The 24,938-nt window shown below is 41.3% G+C and overlaps 2 long non-coding RNA genes across 2 annotated transcripts in view; one reads left to right on the top strand and one right to left on the bottom strand.

Annotated features, from left to right (window-relative positions):
• The first annotated feature begins 274 nt into the window (after positions 1-274).
• Positions 275-24,938, top strand: part of LOC122651827 — an 88,858-nt gene continuing 64,194 nt past the window's right edge. The window contains exons 1-2 of the long non-coding RNA XR_006331518.1: positions 275-376; positions 13,761-13,763. This is a non-coding gene — a long non-coding RNA (uncharacterized LOC122651827). The remainder of the gene's footprint in view (positions 377-13,760; positions 13,764-24,938) is intronic.
• On the bottom strand, positions 13,582-14,681 carry LOC122651829. The gene is made up of 2 exons (XR_006331520.1): positions 14,554-14,681; positions 13,582-13,895 (listed from the first exon to the last, which is right to left on the bottom strand). It is a non-coding gene; the product is annotated as an uncharacterized LOC122651829 (long non-coding RNA).

Below are 24,938 nucleotides of genomic sequence, written 5' to 3'. Positions count from 1 at the left end.
TTTTGGGTTAGCTATGGCCCACCTGATTCATCAAAAGTCCAAGTACTAGAAGGAATGGCAAACATGTAATAAATCAGATTTTCCCAGGGTTTACTTGGTAGGTAAGGGAGAGAGGATATAAAATGTATTAAGAATTATAGTTTCTGGACAGACTTAGAAGCAAAACAAATTAAACGGATGTCAGGATAAAGTCTAAAGGAATGGGTATTAATGGAATAAGAGGGGGGTATTGTGATAGTTAAAATCCTGTCACCGCTTCATCTTCTTCATTAACCCACGAATGAACACCCAACCAGCCATCATGCTGAACTATTCCAAAGGAGAGAACTCTCTCAATACTGATCCAATCAACACAACTTTTTGGGTGAAGGTAGTTGTTAATATGTGTATCGTGGTTAGTGTTCCATGGAACAGAGTACCGTGGGATAATAGTTAGTAGTTGAGTTGTAATTAGTGTGGGATGTCTCTTTAGTTATTTCCTATTGCAATTAGACTTGGCAGAGATTTGAATTCTCATCAGTCCAAGTTAACAGTAAATTATGACCCTTTGCAGCCAGGTCTGGCTAATGCCTCTTCATATGAAGTAATTTTTATATTCCCCCCCTTTTTTCTTGTTGCAGGTTCAACATTGTCGGTCAGGTACTTCTGAGAATGCATATATTTTGAAGCTCAAAACCTCCAATACTACATGGTGGCAATGCCTGTTCTGGAATTTTTGTTACCTAATAATCTTTTAACTGACTGGTAGTTTGCAGTGGGCTGTCACAACCAATGCGGATTGCTCTCTGACACAACTAATTAAAGTGATCATTCTGCTTAGCACGGGAAAAATGGTGGTGGATATGAAGCTTCTAAATATGTAGTTATTTGCTTCCATGGAGGAATTGTACTCATTCATGCCATCATAAATAGCCATCTTATAACATTTTTATCCTTTTTTGGTCAACTTGCTGCTGCATGGAATATCGTAGGTAGGAAGAAATTCCTGGAAATTTTTTTTTCTTCTTCTTAATGTCTGGGTGATGTAAGTGGGTGTTAATCTCCTTCTAAGACCTCTAACCTGTCTCCATTTCTAGGTGTTTTTGTCCTTGTGATTCTCACTCCAACTGTTGCAACTGAGAAGGCAAGTGCCAAATTTGTTTTACTCACTTCAATACGGATAATGGAGATGGAATCCACTGCAAAGCTTACATATTTGCTCTTGGGCTCCTAATGAGCCAGTATAACTTAATTGGGTATGATGCATCTGCACATATGGTAAGCTGTCTATTATATGCATGGCATTCTTGAATATATTTACCATCATCTTTTGAAGATGGAGATACTCCTCAAACTTGAAATTAGAACCTTGATGTTCTTTGTTATAGATTATGATAAGTGTTTTTAATTGAAACTATAGCCATTTCAGCAGGATGGTTACATTATTTTGGTGAAAATGAGGTATAAGGACACATTGTGTTTTCCTTAAGTTTGCAAATCAATGTTTGAAACCATGACATGTGCCCAATCTTCATCTTTAAAGCAATATAAAGAACTTCCTCTTTCAGTATGAAGACCTCATGCACTGATTCATTCAGAAATGCCTTAGATTGCCTTCAAACCAATCCAAAATTGAAAATTTAGTCGAGTTAAAACTAAATTAGGGAGTCTAGTTCTATTATGTTCTCATGGTGGCTATTAGATTGCTGAAATGTAACTTGCTTTCATTTTTCATCTATCTGCAGACAGAGGAGACAAAGAATGCAGATATGAATGGACCAAAGGGAATAATAAACTCAATAGGCATATCCATTGTTGTTGGATGGAGTTACCTACTCGGTATCACATTTGCAGTAACATAAATTCCATACCTTTTGAGCAGTGACAATGATGGTGGTTGTTATGCCATAGCAGAAGTGTCCTATATGGCTTTCAAGTGTAGATATGGCAATGGAGTTGGGGAATTATATGCTTGGGAGTGGTTTCCTTTGCCATATTTTTCAGTGGCATGAGTTCTGTGACAAGTAACTCCAGGTAAAAACTCCCTTTTAACTGTTTTCAAACATCTAAAATGTGTTTATTTTGGTAGTTCCAATCCTTAATTTCTTTATGAACTGCTACGCATTGTTGGTCAAATGGCAGGATGGCATGTGCATTCTCAAGAGATGGAGCTTTGCATTTTTCATCATTGAGATCCTAATAAATGCAGTTTGGCTCTCTGCATTTATCTCATTTTGCATGGCATAGCGGTATGGCATTTCATGCTTAGAACCACAGTTATAATTTTGTTGGACGTTGGTGCGATTCCACTAAATTGTTCTCCACTTTGATTGCTTCCCCTGTGAATCAGTTATTAAGCAACTCATCCCTGTCCAAGTTAACTTACAAATATTTGACTAGGACTTGGCTTAAAAAGAGTTGTAGCCTTGCTGATCATGTCAAATTTTTATAAGTTGACGAAGCTACACCACTTGACCATGTCTCAATGCTTCCAAATGATGTTTATCCTGAAGTTGATTGACAATTCTTGTGCTGTGTACCTCTCTTGCAGTCTCTGGAAAGCACAGTGGCATTTCAAGCAATGGGTCTCAATTGCAACCATTGGACTCTATATAGCCTATGCGCTACCAATCTTCTTTAGGGTGACATTAGTCTGCAAAGTTTTTGTTCCAGGACTCTTCAACTTGCGCCGATATGGAATCCTTGTGGGCTGGGTTGCAGTTCTTTGGGTATCAATCAGCTTTCTCTTCTCTTTGCCTGTAGAATATCCCATTACGAAGGACACTCTCAACTACACTCCTGTTGCAGTTGGCAGCCTCTCTCTGCTTGGAACATCAGTGCTCAGCATTGGTTTAAAGCTTGCATCACCAATATAGATATTTGAAGAAAAAAAAAACAGTAAAACTTTGATTCACAGTTCTCAGTATAATAAGTGAAACGGTTGAAGCACTTCGTCTTCTGTTCCAACTATTCTTTTCTTACAATTGCTAAAGGTTTCATTCTACTTGCAATCCCATGGGCACCTAAAGTTCTGCTATGTAAATCAAGAATTAGCAATAGGGGATAGTCCTAATAATCTGCTTTAAATGCTCCTCATTTTCGATTTCACTCGGGATTTGGACTTGGGTAGAAGCTCCAGTTTGTTCTCATGGTCATCATTACTTACTATCACACTATATATACAATTCACAAATTGATTTTTTTAAGATATTCTCCACCTGATTGTCATGGAAGGAACGGATTGCTCTAATGTCTGCATGCAACTATGAACAAATGGAAAGAATATGGTCACTATAAATCTAAAAATAATTGGTTCTAACTTTTTCGATCAGAAGGAAGAGAAAGTAGAAGGGAATCCATGGCACAGACAATAGACCAATTAATTGTTGTCTGATTTTTATGTCAGATTCAAGAACTTTCAGGACTAGTTTTGAATTAGATAGCATTGAGAAGTCATTGACTGTCTGCCAAGTTTTAATGGAAAATCTAGAACATGATTCATAATCTTGGATCTGATCAGTCGATATTGGCTGGCTGGATCGGATCAGTATCGGCCGATGCCAATCCCAAGATTAGATCGATCTGGCAAGGTATTCCAGGATCGTTCCTTGGATCGGTCAACTCAGTTGGATTGGCCTGGGAAAAACAGATATTTTGGGGATTTTGATTTTGATTTTTTTTTTTTTTTTTTTTTAAATTTCTTTACCGATTCATATTGATTTTCAATATTTTATTCATGTTTTTTACCGATCCAAACCCGATCCACTAAAACTTGGATTTGGGTCCTTTTTTACCAATCCGGATCGGTAGCAAACTCAGGATAATTGGATCGGTATCAACTTAGACCAATCCCAAATCCGATTGAGAGTTGGAAAATTATTTTTCCAACCCCAACAATTCATCAACAAAAAAAACCATGTGTTGTTTCTGAAATCATTCTGTAACTACCATTTCCACATATGTTGATTAAGGTGGTCCAATATTTTCTGCCTATGTTCTTTATCTTAAGATCTATTATGAAAGTTTGTATTGCATAAAAGTCTTTTGAGCCAATAAAACTCCTGAACAACTTTTTTTCAAAAATCAGGTTTGTATCTCTAACTGAGGATATGCAAGGCTCAGCTTTGGCTCAACAACTCACTTAAGGTGTAGTACTAGAAATATTTTGACCCAAAACTCTATAAGCCCTTAAAAGCCCCTGAAGCAAAGCTCATAACCAAGAATCACTATTTGGATTAAAATGAAAAACAACAAAAAACAAACATGAACAGCAAAGGGCAATGTAATCTATGTTGGACAAGTGTGTGTCCATCAAACCCGGTTTGGTCCTGTTCAACCCGGTTCACCTTTGTATTGGACATTTATACATTTTAGTTTAATATTGTCACATGCGATATAAACTTTTTGAGCATTATGTGTCTGTAAGTTCTACTTAAAATGGTAGTCACGACTAGGGTTTGGGCTGAGCACCCTTATCATATGGTTGTCGCATTGGGTATGCCTAGACATGTGATGTCAAGGTACGAATGCGAGTGCTCACATGTTTGATGTGTGCATTGGCGAAGAATCTACTTTGTCGATTCCCTCATGTATTACTGCCAGATGTAGGAAGGGATAGACATGTGTCACCAACACCCTGTACCTGAGGGAACCCTGTCACTGCAAAGTGTGATCGCATTCTTTGGTTCATCAATGACTGAGACTCAAGCGAGTCAAAGTCGGTGTTCTGGGAATGCGTGAACACTTTGTGAGTGAAGGAGTTATCCAACACGGTCACCACTGCCCAATTGGGGAACACCAAGATAGAGACTGTCTGTGCATGGTTGGATCAGAATCTGGATCCAGTACCGTTTTGGAAATGGTTTTGCAAAATTTATTTTACATAAAATGATACATTATTTATAGTTATTTCAAATAAAGTGTTTTATCGAATTTTGCGGGACCCGATCGGATGCACAGACGCTCTTATATGGACATGTACTATGGATTGGGGTTTGGCAGTACATGTGTACATGTCCTAGATTCCATAATGATGGTGTTGATTAGTGGGGGGTTGTATATGATAAATTGTTATCATATAGGGAGTTATTTGGAATTTGCTAATTTAATTGGTTCTTTATTTAATTAATGGATTTGGTGCTAATTATAATTATCCATTAATAATTAAATAAAGAATCTAATTAATACTTTCCCTATTAGATTCTGCTTCTTCACCTGTGTAGCACTTTGAGTTTAAACAGAACTGCCAGACTGAGAGAGAGAGAGTCAGACTCTCACTAGGGTTCTATTAAATCTATCTAGGATTTAATTAAACCCTATTATTATAAATAGGAAACCATAAAATGCAGAAGAGGAAGCTCTCCACGTTTTTGGAGCAGACACTCTCTCTCCTACATTTTTGGTTTCTCTCTCTCCCTCTTGTGATCTCTCTTCTTCTTCTTGCTTCTCTCACCTGTGCTGAGGAGTTTGAGGGCATCTGGGATTGGCGTGTAGAACCTTGGTAGCACCATTGGAGGTTCGAGATCGTTTGCTTGGAGCGCTCACTGGAGGAAGAACCACTGTCTATTGGAGGAGCAACACTTGAGGCTCACCAGGTTAGCGATTCTTTATTAATTCCTTCTTCATTGATTATTAATATTTATGGGATGCGAAAGAAACTCGAATCGATTAATTTCCGCTGCGCATTCGAGTATGGGATGGGTCCCTCTTGCTATGTGATGGACTAGAGACGAATTTCTCCGTTCCTATTGTGAAAATTAATTTTGTGGGACGCAATAGGGAAGGAGAAACCCTAATAGGGATGCACCAGGGTTCCCATGGGAAACCATGGGACACCCTAAAATTAAAATGGGGCACCCATGGGACACCATGGGATAACCCAGGGCGTGCAATACCCTAATTGGTTTATAATTGGTTTTCCTACGGAACCATGGTTTGATCCCTGGACCGTTGTTTGACCAACAGTGTGGTATCAGAGCCACCTTTTCCACCCATGAATATTAGATAATTAATGGTTAATATGATTATCATGAGTGTGATGCAAGTTGGCACATGGGTGGTTAGGATATGGTTGTTGTAACAACCTTCCCATGTGCACATGGGTAGTTATAAGGTTGTTAGTGTAACAACCTACCCATGTGATGATGGATTTGGTTTGTTTTGTTTATTCCAATTATTGAAGCATGTATCCAATTAGGTTGTGATTACTAATTTTTATTTTAAAATTTTTTAATCATGTTCTATATGTGGGGGGGGGGGGGGGGAGCGCACGTGCCAAGCCTCTGTGCACGCTCTTCCCCATGAACCTACCCTTGTGCGCATCCCCTTGTGGGCTCTGCTGCGAGCGCAAGCTTGCGGGCTGCGGTGCGGGGCTCGCAGTGTGTCGTGGGCCTGTGCCTATGGGGCTGCGCAGGAGTGCTGCTGCTGCGCAAGTGGGCTGCATGCACCCCCCTTGTTTTCCCTCCAGTTTAAAAATAAAAAAAATAAAAATAAAAAAATAAAAAAATAAAAAAACAGAATTTTATTATTTTGTTTTGTTTTTGGAGGATGATGATGGGTGAAGAGATTCCCTCTTTACCCACTTGCAATTAAAATGCGATTTTAATTTTATGGGCTTGGATACATGATATCACATGCGATGTGGTGGTTCAATAATTGAAGGAATCCATGTTTTAATTTTTGGTTCACTTGCTTTCATGCCCATACAAGAAATTATATTATGATGTGATTATGGGAATGGCATTCTAATAAATGAATGGATTGTTTATGTATGTGATACATGGGGTTATGGGTGGATGTGATGCTTCTCTTTCTTTCTCTCTCTCCCCCTTTCTTTTTTATAAACAAATGTACTCCACCCCATGGGCAACCCAAATGGTGGGTTGGATTCTCCATGCGGGGTTTCTTTATTATTATGGAAAGGAAAGTGTATAAAATTTTTCTAGGTTTCCATTGTAATTTTAGAGGAGTTAGGACTCCCAGGGCATGTAGATGGTGATCCACATGTGGTGCTCAAAGCTTATGGAGATGCAAGTCACCTACTTTGAAGATGTGATCGGGCGGAGGAGATGATCGAGGCGTGGCATCCATGGCATGATAAATGCACCCAAAGTTATTAGTTTTATTTTTATTGGGAGGGTTCTTTAATTGCTTCTGATAAAAATGCCGTCATCCCATAATCACTTTTAATTAATGTTGATTAATTATATTGTTTAAATCTATCCATGTATGTGAGAGTTAATTAATCCCTCTTTATTCACAATACATGTATGATATGGACTAGTCTTAATCGGTAGACATGTCCATGGCCTCCTATTGAAGATAAATGTAGAAAATATGTGACATGACCCCGCATAAGCCGACAGGATATTGCCAGGACCTCTGTCACGCATTTATCTATATTTACCTCCATCTAGATACGTTAGGGTATGGATAGTGAGAGGGCATTGCGACAGTGGGCCATCTTTCATGATTCCATGATTCTAACTAATGCAATAGGTAAGTACATGACTTGGGTGTATGTCAGCCAACAGGATCTGGACATGACACCCAGGTGGCCAAAAATATTGGAAGCCCATGAGGCGGACAGCTTAGTCCACACTACCATGGTGTGTATAATGACTCCCGACAGGGTAAGTTATGCATGCAAGGGTTGTAGGTATCCAATTCATCTTTTGGGTTATGAGGAAAACCCAAATCATGAAAGACCATTGATGTGTGTGTGCTCAATTTATTATTTTCAATGGTCATTAATTAGCATGTGGTTATTTACTTGTGCATGTGTAGATTAATATACGATGGCTGCCGTTAATTCCAACCTGTTAACACTCATTAGCGAATACAAACTTAATGGTACAAACTATGTCGATTGGTACTGGAGCATTAAGTTGCTCCTGATTGCTGAAGGACTGTACACAGTTCTAGATGAACAAGTTCCTCCTCAACCCGACCTGAATGATTTTGAGGCAAATGAAGAGATGCAAGGATTCCTCATGAGGGATTCCAAGGCATCACTCTATATCCTAGGATCGTTGGAAAAATCAGTTGTAGACTCAGTCAAGGATATACGCACTGCTGGGGGTAAAATGGATAAGCTTGCTGAATTGGTCAACAGGCAGTTGACACACACACATTCTGATGCGGTGAGTCAAATCCATAACTCCAAGATGTCTCAGGGGACTCTAGTGATGGATCATGTAATGAAAATGATCAATCTGTTTGAAAAACTGGAATCCATGGGGACTGATTTCAGCCTGCGATACAAGACTGATGTGATCTTAGCGTCACTCACTTCTGCCTACGCATCTTTTAGGATGTCCTATAAGATGTCCGAGAAGGAGATGGAGCTCACCGAGCTTGCTAATGCACTGGTAGAGGCCGAAGCGTCCTTGAAAAAGGACAAGGCTGAGGTCAATGCAACTGAGGCAAAGCCTTCTTCAAATGGGAAGAAGAAGAAAAAGGGAAGTAAGGGCAAGACCCTAAAAGCCAAGGGTGGGAAGTCTGGCAATAAAGGCAAAGGTAAGTGCTTCTATTGCAAGAAGGAGGGTCACTGGAAAAGAAACTGTCGTGCTTACCTGGCAACTTGGAAAGACAAGAAGCCAGATGAAACAGAGGCTGCTAAAGAAGGTACATGTGATGTTCACGTTCTTTATGAGTCTAATTTGTCTTTTGAACCAACCAATTCTTGGTTGGTGGATAGTGGATCCACTGTTCACATTTGCAATGATTTGCAGGGGTTCAAGGAGACAAGGAACCTGGAAAGAAATGAAGTGCGTCTTCGAATGGGCACTGGAGCTGAGACCATGGCGTTGGTTGTGGGAACTTTTATTTTAAATTTTAGTTCTGCTAGTTTAGTTTTAAAGGATTGCTATTATGTACCCTCTTTCAAGAGGAAGATAATTTCAGTTTCAAAACTTGTTTTGGACGGATATAGTTTTTCCTTTAATTCTAAATTGATTATTCGTTTTAATAATTCCTTTGTGGCATCCGGATATATGCAAAGTGGTTTGTATTTTCTAGATTGCCCTATTAGAACGAATGTTGTTTCAAATATTGATTTGAAACGGAAAGCAGCTCCAATGAACTCAACATATCTGTGGCATCTAAGATTGGGTCACATTAATGTGGACCGAATCAGTAGATTGATGAGGGATGGGCCCTTAGAGAATCTGAGGGTGGAACCATTCCCCACCTGCGAGTCATGCCTTCAGGGCAAAATGACCAAGAAATCCTTTAGCAATAAAGGTGCTAGAGCCACAGATCTGTTGGCGTTGATACACACTGACGTGTGTGGACCTATAAACATACAAGCAAGATATGTGTATGAGTACTTTATCACGTTCACCGATGATTACTCTAGATATGGTTATATATACTTGATGCGTAGGAAATCGAAAGCCCTTGATAAATTCAAAGAATTCCAAGCCGAGGTCGAAAGATAGCTCGATAAACGCGTCAAGTCCTTACGATCAGATCGTGGAGGGGAGTATCTATCGGATGAGTTTAAAGAACATCTCATATCCCAAGGGATAATTAGTTAGCTAACTAATCCAGGCACACCACAACAAAATGGTGTATCCGAATGACGCAATCAGACCCTATTGGATATGGTCAGGACGATGCTCACTTATAGTGAGCTGCCTCGTTCTTTCTAGGGGTACGCTTTAGAGACGGCGATATATATCTTGAATAGAGTTCCATCTAAGTCTGTATCCAAGACACCCTTTGAGTTGTGGAAAGGGCGAAAGCCCAGTATTCAACACCTTAGGGTATGGGGTTGCATAGCACATGTGCGAAAGCAACAAACAGACAAGTTAGAATCCAGGACTTCGAGATGCTATTTCTTAGGCTACCCCAAAGGCACGATAGGCTATTATTTCTATGATCCAGTTGACCAAAAGGTCATTGTAAGTAAACATGTCACATTTTTTGAGGAAGAAATGATGACCCCGAGATCCGAACCAGTAGTCATAAAAGAGCTATCAGATGGCTCAGAAACGTCACTTTCAGAAGTGAGACCAACTGACATATCCGCTGAAATACCAACACCTGAGAAACCTCGACGCAGTGGGAGGACTATTAGACCACCCACCAAGCTAACTCTTCTAACCAAAGAGGAAACAGTGGAAGAGTTCCACATGGTATCGGTTGAATCGGATGATGATCCGATGACATACTCTGAGGCTCTAAAGGATGTTGATGCCACTAGGTGGCTGGAAGCAATGCGCTCTGAAATCAATTCGATGCATTCCAACAAGGTCTGGACTCTAGTCAATCCACCACTTGGCGTCAAGCCGATTGGATGTAAATGGATCTTCAAGAGGAAGAAGGGCGCAGATGGAAAGGTCGAGAGATTCAAAGCGAGACTGGTGGCAAAGGGTTATACCCAGAAAGAGGGTATAGACTATGAGGAAACCTTTTCACCAGTAGCGATGATGAAATCCATCAGGATTTTATTGCCTATCGCAGCACACTTTGATTATGAGATCTGGCAGATGGATGTGCAGACTGCATTTCTAAATGGGTTCCTTCAAGAGAAAATCTACATGGAACAGCCAGAGGGTTCTCTTCCTTGGAGGAAGAAAGAAAGGTGTGCAAATTGCAGAGGTCCATTTATGGGCTGAAGCAGGCTTCCAGGAGCTGGAACATCAGGTTTGATCAATCAATCAAATCATTTGGTTTTGATCAAAACATGGATGAACCATGCGTTTACAAGAAGATCAGTGGGAGGGCAGTATGTTTTCTTGTTTTATACATAGATGACATATTGCTGATTGGTAACGATGTAGGATTCCTTTCATCAGTAAAATAGTGGTTATCCACAACGTTTTCGATGAAAGACCTTGGTGAAGCTAGCTATATCCTTGGGATCAAACTCGTAAGAGATCGCCAGAAAAGGATGCTAGGCTTGTCACAGGCTACCTATATAGACAAAGTCCTGGCCAGATTTAGTATGGAGAACTCCAAGAGGGGAAGTGTTCCCTTCGGACATGGAGTCGGTCTTTCTAGATCTCAATGTCCTCGATCTCGTGACAGACATTGAAGAGATGAAGAGGATTCCCTATGCCTCAGTAGGGAGTCTTATGTACGCCATGTTATGTACGAGGCCGGATATTTGCTATGCAGTAGGCATGGTAAGTCGTTATCAATCTAACCCTGGACGCGAGCATTGGAGTGCTGTCAAGAATATCCTCAAGTACTTGAGAAGGACTAAGGAATATTTCTTGGTTTTTGGATCTGATCAGTTGTCAGTATTAGGATACACAGATTCGGATTTTCAAGCTGACAAGGATGACAGAAAATCCACGTCCGGGATGGTATATCTAATGGGTGGAGGTGCCATTATGTGGCGGAGTGCGAAACAAAAGTCTACAGCCGATTCTACTACCGAAGCAGAATACCTTGCAGCTTGTGATGCAGCAAAAAAAGGTGTTTGGCTGAGCAAATTCCTATCAGATTTGGAGGTAGTCCCTGATCTTGTCAAGGGCTCTATTCCCCTGTTATGTGACAACAGAGGGGCCATTGCACAAGCTAAGGAGCTTAGGGCTCATTAGAGGAACAAGCACGTGCAGCGGAAGTATCACCTCATCAGAGAGATTATCGAGCAGGGTGAAGTGAGTATCTCCAAAGTGGACACAACTGAAAATGTGTCTGATGCCATGACAAAGGGTTTGTCACCAGGAGTGTTTGAGAAACACATGGAGGGCATGGGTTTAAAATGTATGGGGAATTGGCTTTGATGTACAAGTGGGAAATTGTTGGACAAGTGTGTGTCCATCAAACCCGGTTCGGTCCGGTTCAACCCGGTTCACCTTTGTATTGAACATTTATACATTTTAGTTTAATATTGTCACATGCGATATAAACTTTTTGAGCATTATGTGTCCGTAAGTTATACTTAAAATGGTAGTCACGACTAGGGTTTGGGCTGGGCACCCTTATCATATGGTTGTCGCATTGGGTATGCCTAGACATGTGATGTCAGGGTACGAATACGAGTGCTCACATGTTTGATGTGTGCATTGGCGAAGAATCTACTTTGTCGATTCCCTCATGTATTACTGCCAGATGTAGGAAGGGATAGACATGTGTCACCGACACCCTGTACCTGAGGGAACCCTATCACTGCAAAGTGTGATTGCATTCTTTGGTTCATCAATGACTGAGACTCAAGCGAGTCAAAGCCGGTGTTCTGGGAATGCGTGAACACTTTGTGAGTGAAGGAGTTATCCAACACGGTCACCACTGCCCGATTGGGGAACACCAAGATAGAGACTGTCTGTGCATGGTCGGATCAGAATCTGGATCCAATACCGTTTTGATATGGTTTTGCAAAATTTATTTTACATAAAATGATACATTATTTATAGTTATTTCAAATAAAGTGTTTTATCGAGTTTTGCAGGACCCGATCGGATGCACAGACGCTCTTATATGGACATGTACTATGGATTGGGGTTTGGCAGTACATGTGTACATGCCCTAGATTCCATAATGATGGTGTTGATTAGTGGGGGGGTTGTATATGATAAATTGTTATCATATAGGGAGTTATTTGGAATTTGCTAATTTAATTGGCTCTTTATTTAATTAATGGATTTGGTGATAATTATAATTATCCATTAATAATTAAATAAAGAATCTAATTAATACTTTACCTATTAGATTCTGCTTCTTCACCTGTGTAGCACTTTGAGTTTAAACAGAACTGCCAAACTGAGAGAGAGAGAGTCAGACTCTCACTAGGGTTCTATTAAATCTATCTAGGATTTAATTAAACCCTATTATTATAAATAGGGGACCATAAAACGCAGAAGAGGAAGCTCTCCACGTTTTTGGAGCAGACACTCTCTCTCCTACATTTTTGGTTTCTCTCTCTCCCTCTTGTGATCTCTCTTCTTCTTCTTGCTTCTCTCACCTGTGTTTGAGAGTTGGGGTTTATGAAACCCTAGATATGTGCTGAGGAGTTTGAGGGCATCTGGGATTGGCGTGTAGAACCTTGGTAGCACCATTGGAGGTTCAGATCTGTTTGCTTGGAGTGCTCACTGGAGGAAGAACCACTGTCTATTGGAGGAGCAACACTTGAGGCTCACCAGGTTAGTAGTTCTTTATTAATTCATTATGTTCATTGATTATTAATATTTATGGGATGCGAAAGAAACTCGAATCGATTAATTTCCGCTGCGCATTCGAGTATGGGATGGATCTTTCTTGCCATGTGATGGACTAGAGATGAATTTCTCCGTCCCTATTGTGATAATTAATTTTGTGGGACGCAATAGGGAAGGAGAAACCCTAATAGGGATGCACCAGGGTTCCCATGGGAAACCATGGGACACCCTAAAATTAAAATGGGGCACCCATGGGACACCGTGGGATAACCCAGGACGTGCAATACCCTAATTGGTTTATAATTGGTTTCCCTACGGAACCATGGTTTAATCCCTGGACCGTTGTTTAACCAACAATCTAATGGGAAACTACCATACAGTGGCCACCAAGGAAACTATATATTAACTACATCATCTTGAACTTCATTGAAAAATAGAGCTTTTGAGATATCAATGATACCTTAACAAGTTCTAAAACTATGCTCAAGAAAAGTGTTTCACCACTGTAATTTCTCATGTATAAAATTATTAAGACTATCAGAAGCTAATATCCTATATATAAAAACAACATTTTCTTCAAGTCATATGCATGACCCAAGAAAATTTATATGTTCTTAGTTGGATTTATTAATGTTCTTTATTAAAAGATATGCAGTTCTAGAACCACTATAGTAGGTAGGAACTTCTTAAATAACAGATTATAGCTGAAACATGATTCATGACTGCACTTATATACAGCAGAAGGGCCTTCATCTTTTTGATACACACCATTCAGGATCCATCTTCACCTTCTGAACTGTCACATTCCTACATGCACCAAAGAAAATAGGAATAGTATAAACACATAGCTTTATTCAAGAATAATTAGTAACAACTAGGGGTGCAAGTTTAGTCCACCTAAAAACTTCAGGGCCTGAGCTGGGCTTTTCAGCTTGTGGGTTAACTATGATTTCTAAGCAGGGTATGGCCGGACTGGGCTCACATTAGAGTTGATGTCAAAATGGATGCCGAACCAAAAAGACCGATTGGACTGAACTTCTTATCGGTTTGATATTGCTTTTGGTTTTTAGAAATTGGTGACAAATAGAAACCAAATGAAAATCAATAATAAGAACGACTGAAACAAACTGAAGTCAATATCTTTATAATGTTTTTCTTTCAGTAAGGGACCAAAAACCAACCAGACTGATAGTTATCAATTGGTTTTGATTTTATAGACCAAACTCCTTATTGACCCAAAATCGGACCAAACCAATATATGAAAAACCGACTGGAACATGAGACATGGACTATACATACTTTTACATGGTGGGAGAACTTTGGCCTATCCATCCACCAAATATTGGAATTACCATTGGATTGGACTGTTCAAAGATTTTTCTACACCATTGGATTCAATATGGAAGAGAAGCTCAAAAAAAAATCACAAATATATAACTATCTGCATAACTAAGTCAGTACTGACCTCTTTAGGAAACAGTTTGTCGAAATCAAAGTCGTCAAACTCCTGAGGATGAGAACGGACTTGACAAATGTAATTTCTCATCAGATCACATACAGTACCAGAAGAATCTTCAATATACTGATATTGTCAGCAACAGTAAAATTATCAATGCCTTCAAAAGCATCAGGAATTCCTTCCCATCCAAATTTGTATGGGATTTCAGGACTAGTGACAGTAGTTGTCTCCTCAGTAACATTGCTAAAATTTTCTGGGATCAACTCAGGGACTCGAAGAGAACCACCTTGGGATCCAAGTGTCACTTTGTCATTACCATTCTCATTTGAAATTTCGTTTCCAAGTGAGAGTTGGAAAGAAGTACTATTCAAGTGTTTCTCATATTCCATGCTTGGGAGACAACTGAAACTGGCTCTTGTTGCTCTATTCACTATGAGATTGGGCTTCAGTAACTGCTAGGTTCTGCTTTTAGTGGTGATTCACACCAAGTTGCACATTGGGTGATGTTGCACTAGGTTGCTTTCGCTATTGCTTTTGTTGTTGCTTAAGTTTTGGCTTGGAAGAACAACAATGCTTCTGTAAAACAGAAGGTATTTCACTTAATTTCATCGAAAAAACAAAAGCAAAGATCAATGTTAATTGATGCATATTACAGAAATTTGGCCATCACAATGGCCCAAAAGGGTATTTTTGGAAAAGACGAAAAGGTTTGCACAAAATGTAAAATCTAATTATTTATCTATATTTTGAAATAATAAATTAAAAAAGGAGAGAGAAAATACCTGTTTTGGTCAAAGAGGCATCGCAGACTTAGTGCTACTTAGTTCTGATGCTCCTTTGGATTTTTTACCGAATTACGGCTCTAAGGTATTTTTGTAATTTTCTTCCTTTTCTGGCACTTTCTCAACTAGAGTACCCCTCCTTTCTTTTTCTATTTTCCTCTAATTTTTCGTAGGGGTCAGAGCCTTTTCTAAACTCTAAGCACCCTGAAGACTAAATCTTTTTTTTCCTCCCCTTTTTCTCTCTCTGAAATCTTCCTTTTCCATTTTTGGAAGGGCTGGTTAAAGCATTTTTTATTTTTGCCAGCGAAATAAGCATTTTCACTTGCAAAATTGACACATTTCTCTGGCAAAATAAGCATTATTTTACCGGTGCACGCATTTCACCGTCGAAATTAGTGGTTTTTTCGCCAATGCAATTTCGCTGTCGCATTTTAGCAGCTTGGCCGGTTTTTCCATCAAACTTTTAGGGGTGATTTCCAAATATCCGACCGTTAGATTTTGACGAGCTATGTTTCGTTGAAAAGGTCTTTTTGAGTACTATCTAATGATACAAAGTTCAGACAAAAAGTATGTCAAAAACATAGTCAAAATGGTGCTCAAAGAGGGGTTCTACGAAACCCTAATTTGCATAATATGGTGGCCGAGTAGGGTCGTCCTTGCCCCAAAGCTTAGAGACGGTCTTAAATGATGAAATGAACCTATCCTAAAAGTTTTAGCCCATTCCGAAAAGGTAGAATTGTTCGAATTTACCCAGGGGCACAACTATCACTTTCTATCATTCAATCTTCGAGAGCAATGTCAAAATTAATTCCTCGTTGTCTTAAAGGGTTCTCTAGGGTGACAAAATTCAATGTCTATAATCATTTGCATGCCTTGGTAAGGTGGCTCAGATATTTGAAGGCCGCTTTGAGTTATGCTTTGTATTATAGTGGAAATCAGTTGTACTAGAGGGCTATTGCAATGCAAATTAGATTTCAGATATTGATGAATCCTTGGTTATTAGCTGGCATGTATTCACACTAGGGGGTGGAACGATTTCTTAAAAATCAGTGAAACAAATCTATGCCCACCATAGAAGCAAAATTTATGGCTTTTGAAATGACCAGTACCGAAGCCAAATAGAAAAAAAAAAATTAATGTCAGATATTTCATTGTGCCCAAGGCTTGTGCCTTCTATATCACTTCATTGTGATTAATAGACCGCTATTACAAAAGCAAAAAAGAATAGTACACAACAATTGAAAGAAGTGGATTCAAGTGTCAAAAAAGAAGTTATCCCATGTATGTTGTATTAATGCTTGTTAGAAATGGGAATTATAAGGGGAAAAGGAAACAATTCTGTCTAAGGCATAATCTTGTAAGGCAGTATATAAGTGAAGAAACAATAGTTATCAGCAGTGTGGTGTGATATATACATGGGCTTAGGATTGGGTCCAGTTACTTATAATTTTGGACACATGCTCAAGTGCTCTGCCGTAGTTGTTACTTGTTTTTTTTAAGTCGTAGACTTTCATTTTTAAGCTCGGATCTAAATCTAACAGTCCCTTGCAAATGTGTCTTTTCTTTTAGATATATCCTTACATATGACTGTATGAGTTATATCTATCTCTCTCCTTCCTCCTACAAAATGACGTATCTGCCCCTAATGTGGGAGGAGAGAGATAGATAGAAGGAGGTGCTAGCGTACGCTACGCACTCGGACAGGTAACTCAATCCCTAAAAATAAATATTAGATGCAAGATGTTTTGAATTTCCTTACATATGAAAAAAAGTTTTAAAATGATTTTATAGATTAATTCATATACATATAAAGCTGCTATAATTATATTTAAGAAATCAACAATCTAAAATTATCAATCTAATAAAAAGCAGCGTCCAAGTGCAGAAGACTCCCACTACTGCAAGGTATGGGAGGGGAAAATGTACACAACTTTACCCTTGCTTTGCATAGGTTGTTTCCATGTTTGGGACCCACAACCTAATGGTTGCAATAACACAACTTAACCATTGTGCCAAGGCTCGTATAATAGAAACAATTTTTTTGCATGCATTAATCTGATCAAAGCTATATTAGATAATAAACTCGCAGATCCATAAAATAATTTAGCAATAGAAAAGCCAATATTCAGTGATATCAAATCAATAAGACGAAAAGAAGAGAAAATCAAATCTTCAATACCTTTAAGTTTGGATGAACATAGATCATGCGATTTTTCTCCTTTGACCGGTAATATCAAAGTCCGGCAACAAACTGCAAATACAATGACAAAGAGCACTGATCAAGCTAATGGAACAACAAAAATATTCTTACTTGTATAATTAGTTGGCTTACATTTTAAGAGGAGGATCCAAAGGAGAAGAACACAAAGAAAACGAAAAACTAAGGAGCCTAGCTTGAGATGAATAGGGGAAAAATGACAAAACAAGTGAAAAAATGATGATATTTTATGATTTATCTGGAATGTGAAATTAAAGTAGAGGTAGCTAGCTCTAGGTAGAATATCTAAACTATTGCACATTGGACAATCAGATTTCTCAGAGTGGGAGATGGAAAAGTATTTTAATGGTAGGTTAATAAATGCATTGGATTGTTTAGCAAAAATAAATAAATGTAGTGGATTTCGTGTCATGCTAATATCCAATAGTTCAGAAAACTGCCCTAAAGGATGCCATAATTTGCCCTATGAATTAAAGGCTTTTCCCACATAACCCCACCCTGCCCTAGAAAATATAAGTTGTTAGAAATTTGTAATCCATGCATGTTAGTTGCACTTCTTTATCACCATTCACAATGTCCATCACTTCATCACTTTTGTCACATGCTTGCCATATGCTTAGCCATTGTCTTTTCTCATATTTATTTTCTTTACTTTCATGTATACTAATCCTTACCATGCAGCAAAGTTTCAGGTATGTTTCCCATCCTTCTTGTATTTTAGACTTTACTTTTTTTTGTACATTAATTTCCCACCCAAAAGCATGTTCAATCCAAGCTTAGTGACCAGACGGACTGGGGTGCCTAATACCTTCACTGGACCGTGATATTATCCATACCTAGACCAATGGACCAATCAGTCCCCAGAGGTCACTCCATGAGATTCATTTACATTATGGGTCCTAGACCCTCCTCTAGGTGGCGACTCCTTACAATTCAAATCACATCACTCTTTCTTCCCCCCAAAGAGAGATGAGGTAGAGGACATGTGGCGATCCCTTGCCATGACGCACTGTCCTCACACTGGTACCCTTAAGCTTGGGCATAGGAGTCACACTCCCAGATAGAGAATACATTCCTGTAAAAAAAAATGAAAACAAAAAAGGAAATCTAAATTGATAGTCAATGAAAGAATTCTTAAAAATATTCATTGTTGGGAACCAGGTTTGGCAGGTTGCTCAAGTCGAGTAAAAAAATCTTGTGAAACCTGGTCAAGAGATAAAGATTTGCCCAGGCTTCAGAAACAACAAGAAGATCCATCTAAGCTTTTTTTTTTTTTTTTTTGGGTAGGTCCTACTCAATCCTATTCTTATTCTATGATGGGGGAGGGAAGGTGTTAACCAAGAAACTTGAACTCAAGACCTCCTGGTAGGATGGGCTTTAACGCTCCACACTCTACCAAGTGCACTAGACACTTGTACATAGATTCATCTTAGTTGGTCGATGCTTCCTTCGACTTGGTTTCTTTTCCCGAGTCAAATGCAATTCATCGAGTTTTTTTTTTTTTTTTTTTCCGTGTGTGTTTCCTTAGCCCATCTTTTTATTCATAAATGATAGCTATGGTTTATAATCAAGCCAAATCAAATCACTCTAGCCAAAACCTCAAAACTTAACAAACCAGCCTTCTTTAACTTGTTTTTTGGGTAAGAGAGGATGTTATTCCAAGGAAGGACATAGGAACTCAAAGCCTCCAGATTACACAAATCAAGAAGCCAATGAGAGGATAATGGCCACACTATCTTACATTCCAAAGACAAGGCCTTCCAGGTTAGAGAATGTACAACAACATTTGCATTTCTAGAAATACAAGTGAAGGTACAAACTCTAAATTTAGCTGCAAGGTGTTGTATATCCTGGATAATATGTTGGAAATATATGGGCTCCAAGTCATAAGACTTATGAATGGAGGAGAAGCATTGTAGTCCCGATCTAAATGTTATAAGGCTTATGAATAGATATGTATACTGTGGTGGAAGTTAATGAAGCCGTAAGAAAGCAGGCAAAACGTCAGGCCCAGATAAGATTCCAATTGAAGTATGGAAAGCCCAAGGACGTTAGGGGTTTATTGGTTAACCAATATGTATAATAGGATTATGAACTCAAGGAAGATGCCAAATGAATGGAGAAGCATTGTGGTCCCGATCTACAAAATAAAAGTGGTATCCAAAATTGTAATAACTCTAGAAGCATAAAATTGATGAGTCACACTATGAAACTGTGAGATAAGGTTATTGAAGCCTGTTTGAGAAGAGAGACTCATATCTTGATTAACCAATTTGATTTTTTTTTTTTTTTGGACCTGAAAAAAGCTTATGATCGAGTCTTGAGAGATCTAATCCAATATGTCTAGTGAAAAGAGGGGTGTGAAGTTAAAATGTGGATGTCATTAAAGATATGTATGGGGGACGTGGTTAAAACTAGTGTGATATCTATGGGAGGTCAGGGTAAGTAATCCCAATTACGATTGGATTACATCGGGATTCAACCTTAGGTCCTTACATTTTTGTGCTTATCATGGACGATTAACCAAGAGCATTCAAGATGAGGTCCCATGGTGTATGCTCTTCGTTGTTGATATCATTTTGGTGGATGAGACAAAAGAAGAGATTAACTTTAAATGAGGTCTTTGGAGGTCAACCTTGGAAGTAAGAGGCTTTAAGATTAGTAAAACGAAGACAGAGTATATGACGTGTAATTTTAGTCACACTATGATGGATACTGATATGGTACGAATTGAGGAAAGAGAGATACTGCAAAAAAGTGACTATTTTAGATATATAGGGTCAATTATAAATAAAGAAGGTGATATAGAGGATTATGTTTCACAAAGAATCAAAGTGGGATAGCTGAAGTAGAGAGGTGCGCCCGGAGTGCTATGTGACCAACGTATTACTTTAAAACTTAAAGGAAAGTTTTATAGGACTGTTGTTTGACCGGCCATAATGTATGAGATAGAATGTTGGGCAGTTAAGAAGTGTTTTATTGGTAAGCTTTGTGCAGCAGAGGTGAGGATGTTAAGATGGATGTGTGAAAAAACAAAGAAGGATAAAATACGAAATGAACATATAAGGTAGGACTTGGGAGTCCTCGATCAATGACAAGCTCCAAGCTAGAGAGTTGTTTAAGGTGGTATGGTCATATTCAACGGAGGCATAGGGATGCCCCAGTAAGGAGGAGTGATATGATTTTGATTGAAGGAACTAAAAGAGCTAGGGGCAGACCTAAAATGACCATAGGAGAAGTGGTGAGGAAGGACATGCATAGTCTAGGTCTTGTACCATGTATGACATCGGACAGAGCCTATTGGAGGGCAAGGAACCATGTATCAGACCCCATTTAGCTGAGATTCTCCCGACGTGTTGGGCTCTGTCTCTTTCCTCTTACTAGCTTTCATTTATTTCATTTTGTTCTTTTTCTTTTTTCATTGATCATCTTTTTCCCTATCCCTCTTTTCCCATCTTTTCCTTAATTTGTTTTGTTTGGATCTATGTGGCCGACCCCATTAAGTTGGGATATGGCTGAGTTTGCTTTTGTTGCTATCGGCTATGTTTGTTTTTGTTGTGTAGAGTTATGAGACTTATTTTTTTGAGAAGTTTTCCTTGAACAAAGTGAGATGATGTTGCTGATGTAGAAACAAACGAACAGTGTTGGTTGAGTCGTATCAGAATAAACACTTCCCTTAACTGCTTAAGGTCTTGAACGTCCCCTTTAATAATGCAACTAAGGTTTCTCACATTTTACCTCCAAGATAAATCAACCATAGAATTGCAACCTTATGCTCACAAACTCTAATTAATAGGGAGAGTAAGGCTAGGCTCACTAAACTGGTTATAAAAGAAGGTTTTAATGCAACCAGAAAACAGAAGAGGCAAACCGAAAAGACAGTTAGAGCACTTTACAAAATAGTATTTATTCCCACACTTTTACACTGTTGGAGAGAGAAGAAATTCGGACAGAGTATTCGCTGGGTTATTTCCGCAAGAATCAAAAGGGTTTTTGTTGAATGCACAACCCATATATATAGGTGTATACAATTGTGTACATATGGGTGTGTTGCGTCAAGAAATCGTCGAGCGGTCCTGCGAGTGCCGTCACCTACAAGTGGACCAAGGGGTCAACAGAGAGAACCGATGTGGTTTCGGCCTAGGGCTCTCCAATGCAAAGTTAGATCTCCTGGCGCAAATAGATGAATAGTGATTATTCAATATGAGTTTAGATGTCCCCTGATGGGGTTGTGTACCTTGCCTGTTATAGTAGTGTATGGCGGTGTGGAGAGTCCCAGTTTGATGGCGAGTGTGCCGTTGAGTGGATAGAGACCCTGGGTAACAGGGCTCTATCCTGATTGACCATCTCCCCGCGGGAGGGAGTGTCCTAGTGGTATCAAGATCCTTGGTGGATAGATACCCGCGTGTGGTGATAACGTCCTTGGTGCTTGAATCCGTCTGGGTGACGTGACTTCTAAGCGGTGGCCTAGAGTCCTGGTGGTGACATGAGTCTGTAGCGATACGATCGGGTCATAGGTGAGTAGCCCCCACCTCACGTCTGTGCCCACGATGCTGTGCTTGGGTGCAGCCTGCGCCTGGGGGAGAGGCCGCGCCTGGGTGTGGCCACGCCTTGGTGAGGCCGCGCCTGAGTGGTGGCTGCGTCTGGGTGCAGGCCGCACCTGGGTGAGGCTGCGCCTGGGTGTGTGGCCGTGCCTGGGTGGGGTCGTGCCTGGGTGAGTGGCCGCCAGGGTGTGGCCGCGCCTGGGTGAGGACGCGCCTGGGTGCTGGCCACGCCCAGGTGCTGGGACCCCGGTTTGTTCCCCTTGGTTCTGGAGCGGGTCGCCCTATGACACGTGGCGGCCGCTGATTGGCCCGATGAATATTGGATGTATCATTTGCCCCCCACTCTCTTGGGATAGGATGTCCAAGAGAGTAGATGCCTTTACATAGTGAGGGGTCCGCTGCGAATAGACTTTCCTTGTGGGGCTTGTCTGTAAATCTAGTAATGAGGTAGGAGAGGTTGGGGGTTCAAACCTTTCCTCCTGCACTTTTTCATCTTTTGTTTTTTGTAGACATATGTCCCTCTCCTTTACTTTCTCTTCTTTCACTTCTCATTCCTCTTTCTTGCTTTTGTCTCCCATTTTGCTCGCCTTTAACTTTTCCTTTGCATTCCACTTTTTATCTTTTGTCCTCTTTTTGGTGCCCACCATGTGCTTGTCTTTGGGTCACCTAGACTAGTATCCATTTTGTTTGATTTTGGGTCCTTGTGTTTGCTTTGTGCTCACTTGGTGTCTTGTTTGCTGGGAGGCTTAAGTGGTGCTTGGCTTGAGTGTTTTGCCTCTGGTGGTCCTCTCACTTGATCGTGCTAGTGGTGTGGCCTTGTCGTCGTGTGCCCACCTCCCTGTGCGATCACCTTCCCCCTGAGGTAAGTTCGATCCCTTTTCTTTCTTTTCCTTCTTTTTTTTTTTTTTGTAGGGCGGCACCTCGGTGAGGCCGTGCCTGTGGGTGTGGCCGCGCCTAGGGTGGCCACGCCTGTGGGTGTGGCCGCTCCTGGGTGGCAGCGCCTGGGTGTGGCTGAGCCTTGGTGGCCGCTCCTGGGGTGGCCGTGCCTGGGGTGGCCGCGTCTTACGGGTGTGGCCACCCCTGGGGTGGCCGCGCCTGGGGTGGCCGCACCTGGGTGTGGCCGTGCCTGGGGTAGCCGCGCCTGGGGTGGCTGTGCCTTGCCGGGTGGCCACGCCTGAGGTGGCCCCGCCTTGAGGGTGTGGCCGCCCCTGGGGTGGCCACGCATGGGTGGCAGTGCCTACGGGTGCAAGGCCGGGGTCGCTGCTCTTATGGGACGTGAGGTTGCTTGGTTGCCGCGCCCGGGTGGCCACCGCCTGTGGGTGTGAGGCCGAGCCTATGGTGGCCGCGGCGTGGGTGTGATGGACCCTCACGCTTCTTCACTTTTCTTCTTCTTATATGTGATGGATCTGCTATTTATATTTTGCAGGTGGCCTTCATTTCATTTTTTCTTGCTAGCTTCTGGGAGATCGCTTTCTCGAGTAAGTAGTTCATTCCTCTCTTGTCCTTCATGTCGTTCCCGGGTGACCTTGGCCCTGCTTCAATCGGGGTTGGATCTTCAGAGGAGCGTTCCCCAGGATCGCCTTCTTCTGTGGGTACTCCATCCTCTATACCCTCCCCTAGTGCTATTGATGGAGGTGTGGGACCTTCTAGTGTCTCCGATCCCAGTAGGGATCGTCGGTCCTCGGGGGCGGCATCCTCAGCCGCCGGTCCTACTGATAGGTTGGGCCATGTTGCTAGCATCTTGTCACCTTCTGACTTGGTCTCCCTTCGTGAGGAGTTCCATATTCCTGCTGAGGTCATGTTGCGTACTCCTGGGCCTGGTGAGTATGCCTTCTCTCACCGTGCGGATGAGATCTGTCTCTACCGTTCATTTTTTCTCCAGGGCCTTCGCCTTCCTATCCCTCGCTTTGTCGAGTTGGTGTTAGAGCATTGGCACCTCACCCCTGGGCAGGTGTTGCCCAACTCTTGGAGGGTGATCTTGGGTTTCTATATCTTCTTCGCCCGCCTAGGGCGCGCCGCCACTGTTCCCCTGTTCTCCCACTTTTATCTGTTGAAGAAGGGGAACCATGGATGTTATCACTTTGCTCGTCGCATGCTCAAGGGGCCCTATGCCTCTGTGGAGCTTCTCACGGGGATTACTAGCCACGTGAAGTATTGCAGGGATCGCTTCTTTTTTGCCACGGTCCCCCGATGCCCACTACCGACTGTTAGGGAAGTTATTAACCTCAAGAGGGTCAATCAAGGGCTTGAGCTGAGTGATTTTGAGGGTGACACCCTCAAGCTGTGCCTGGGTCGCGATTCGTTCCACGTCCAGGAGTTGGACTCGAAGGCCTTCCTATCTCTCTGGAAGCTGAGTCCTGGTAAGAGCACTGTCTTTTATACTTGATTGGCATATTGGTATTTGAATGTATATGTCATCTGATTGGTTGGGCGGTCTATGGAGTGGATACGCGTCCGGACTTCAGCTTGCTCCGTGGCAATCTGCGGAGGAAGGCCGCTTCTCAGGGTGGTCCATCTGCTAGAGTGACCGATGTTGGTGGTGCTTCTGCGCCTGTGGTTGTTGGAGCGAAGCGAAAGGGTGGTTCAGGACATGCCCACATAACGATGATGATGATGGAGTTCCGGGCTCTGTGCCTCTGCCTCCCTCTATCGCTCCTTCCGGGTCTTCTGTATTGCCCCTCTCCAAGGGGAAAGGTGTGAGTTCCTCTGGTGGTACTGCCACTGATCTTCCCACGTTGGATGAGTCCCTGGTGATCACCTTGGGCGTACCGAAGGGCTCGACCTTGGCTGGAGCCGGCGTGTCGCTGGAGTGGGTGGACAGGGGTAGGCTCCCTACCGCGAGGGTGG

The sequence above is a fragment of the Telopea speciosissima genome, chromosome 2, assembly GCF_018873765.1.
Source record: "Telopea speciosissima isolate NSW1024214 ecotype Mountain lineage chromosome 2, Tspe_v1, whole genome shotgun sequence".
Lineage (NCBI taxonomy): Eukaryota > Viridiplantae > Streptophyta > Magnoliopsida > Proteales > Proteaceae > Telopea > Telopea speciosissima.
This window is presented reverse-complemented; position numbering and strand designations above follow the sequence as displayed.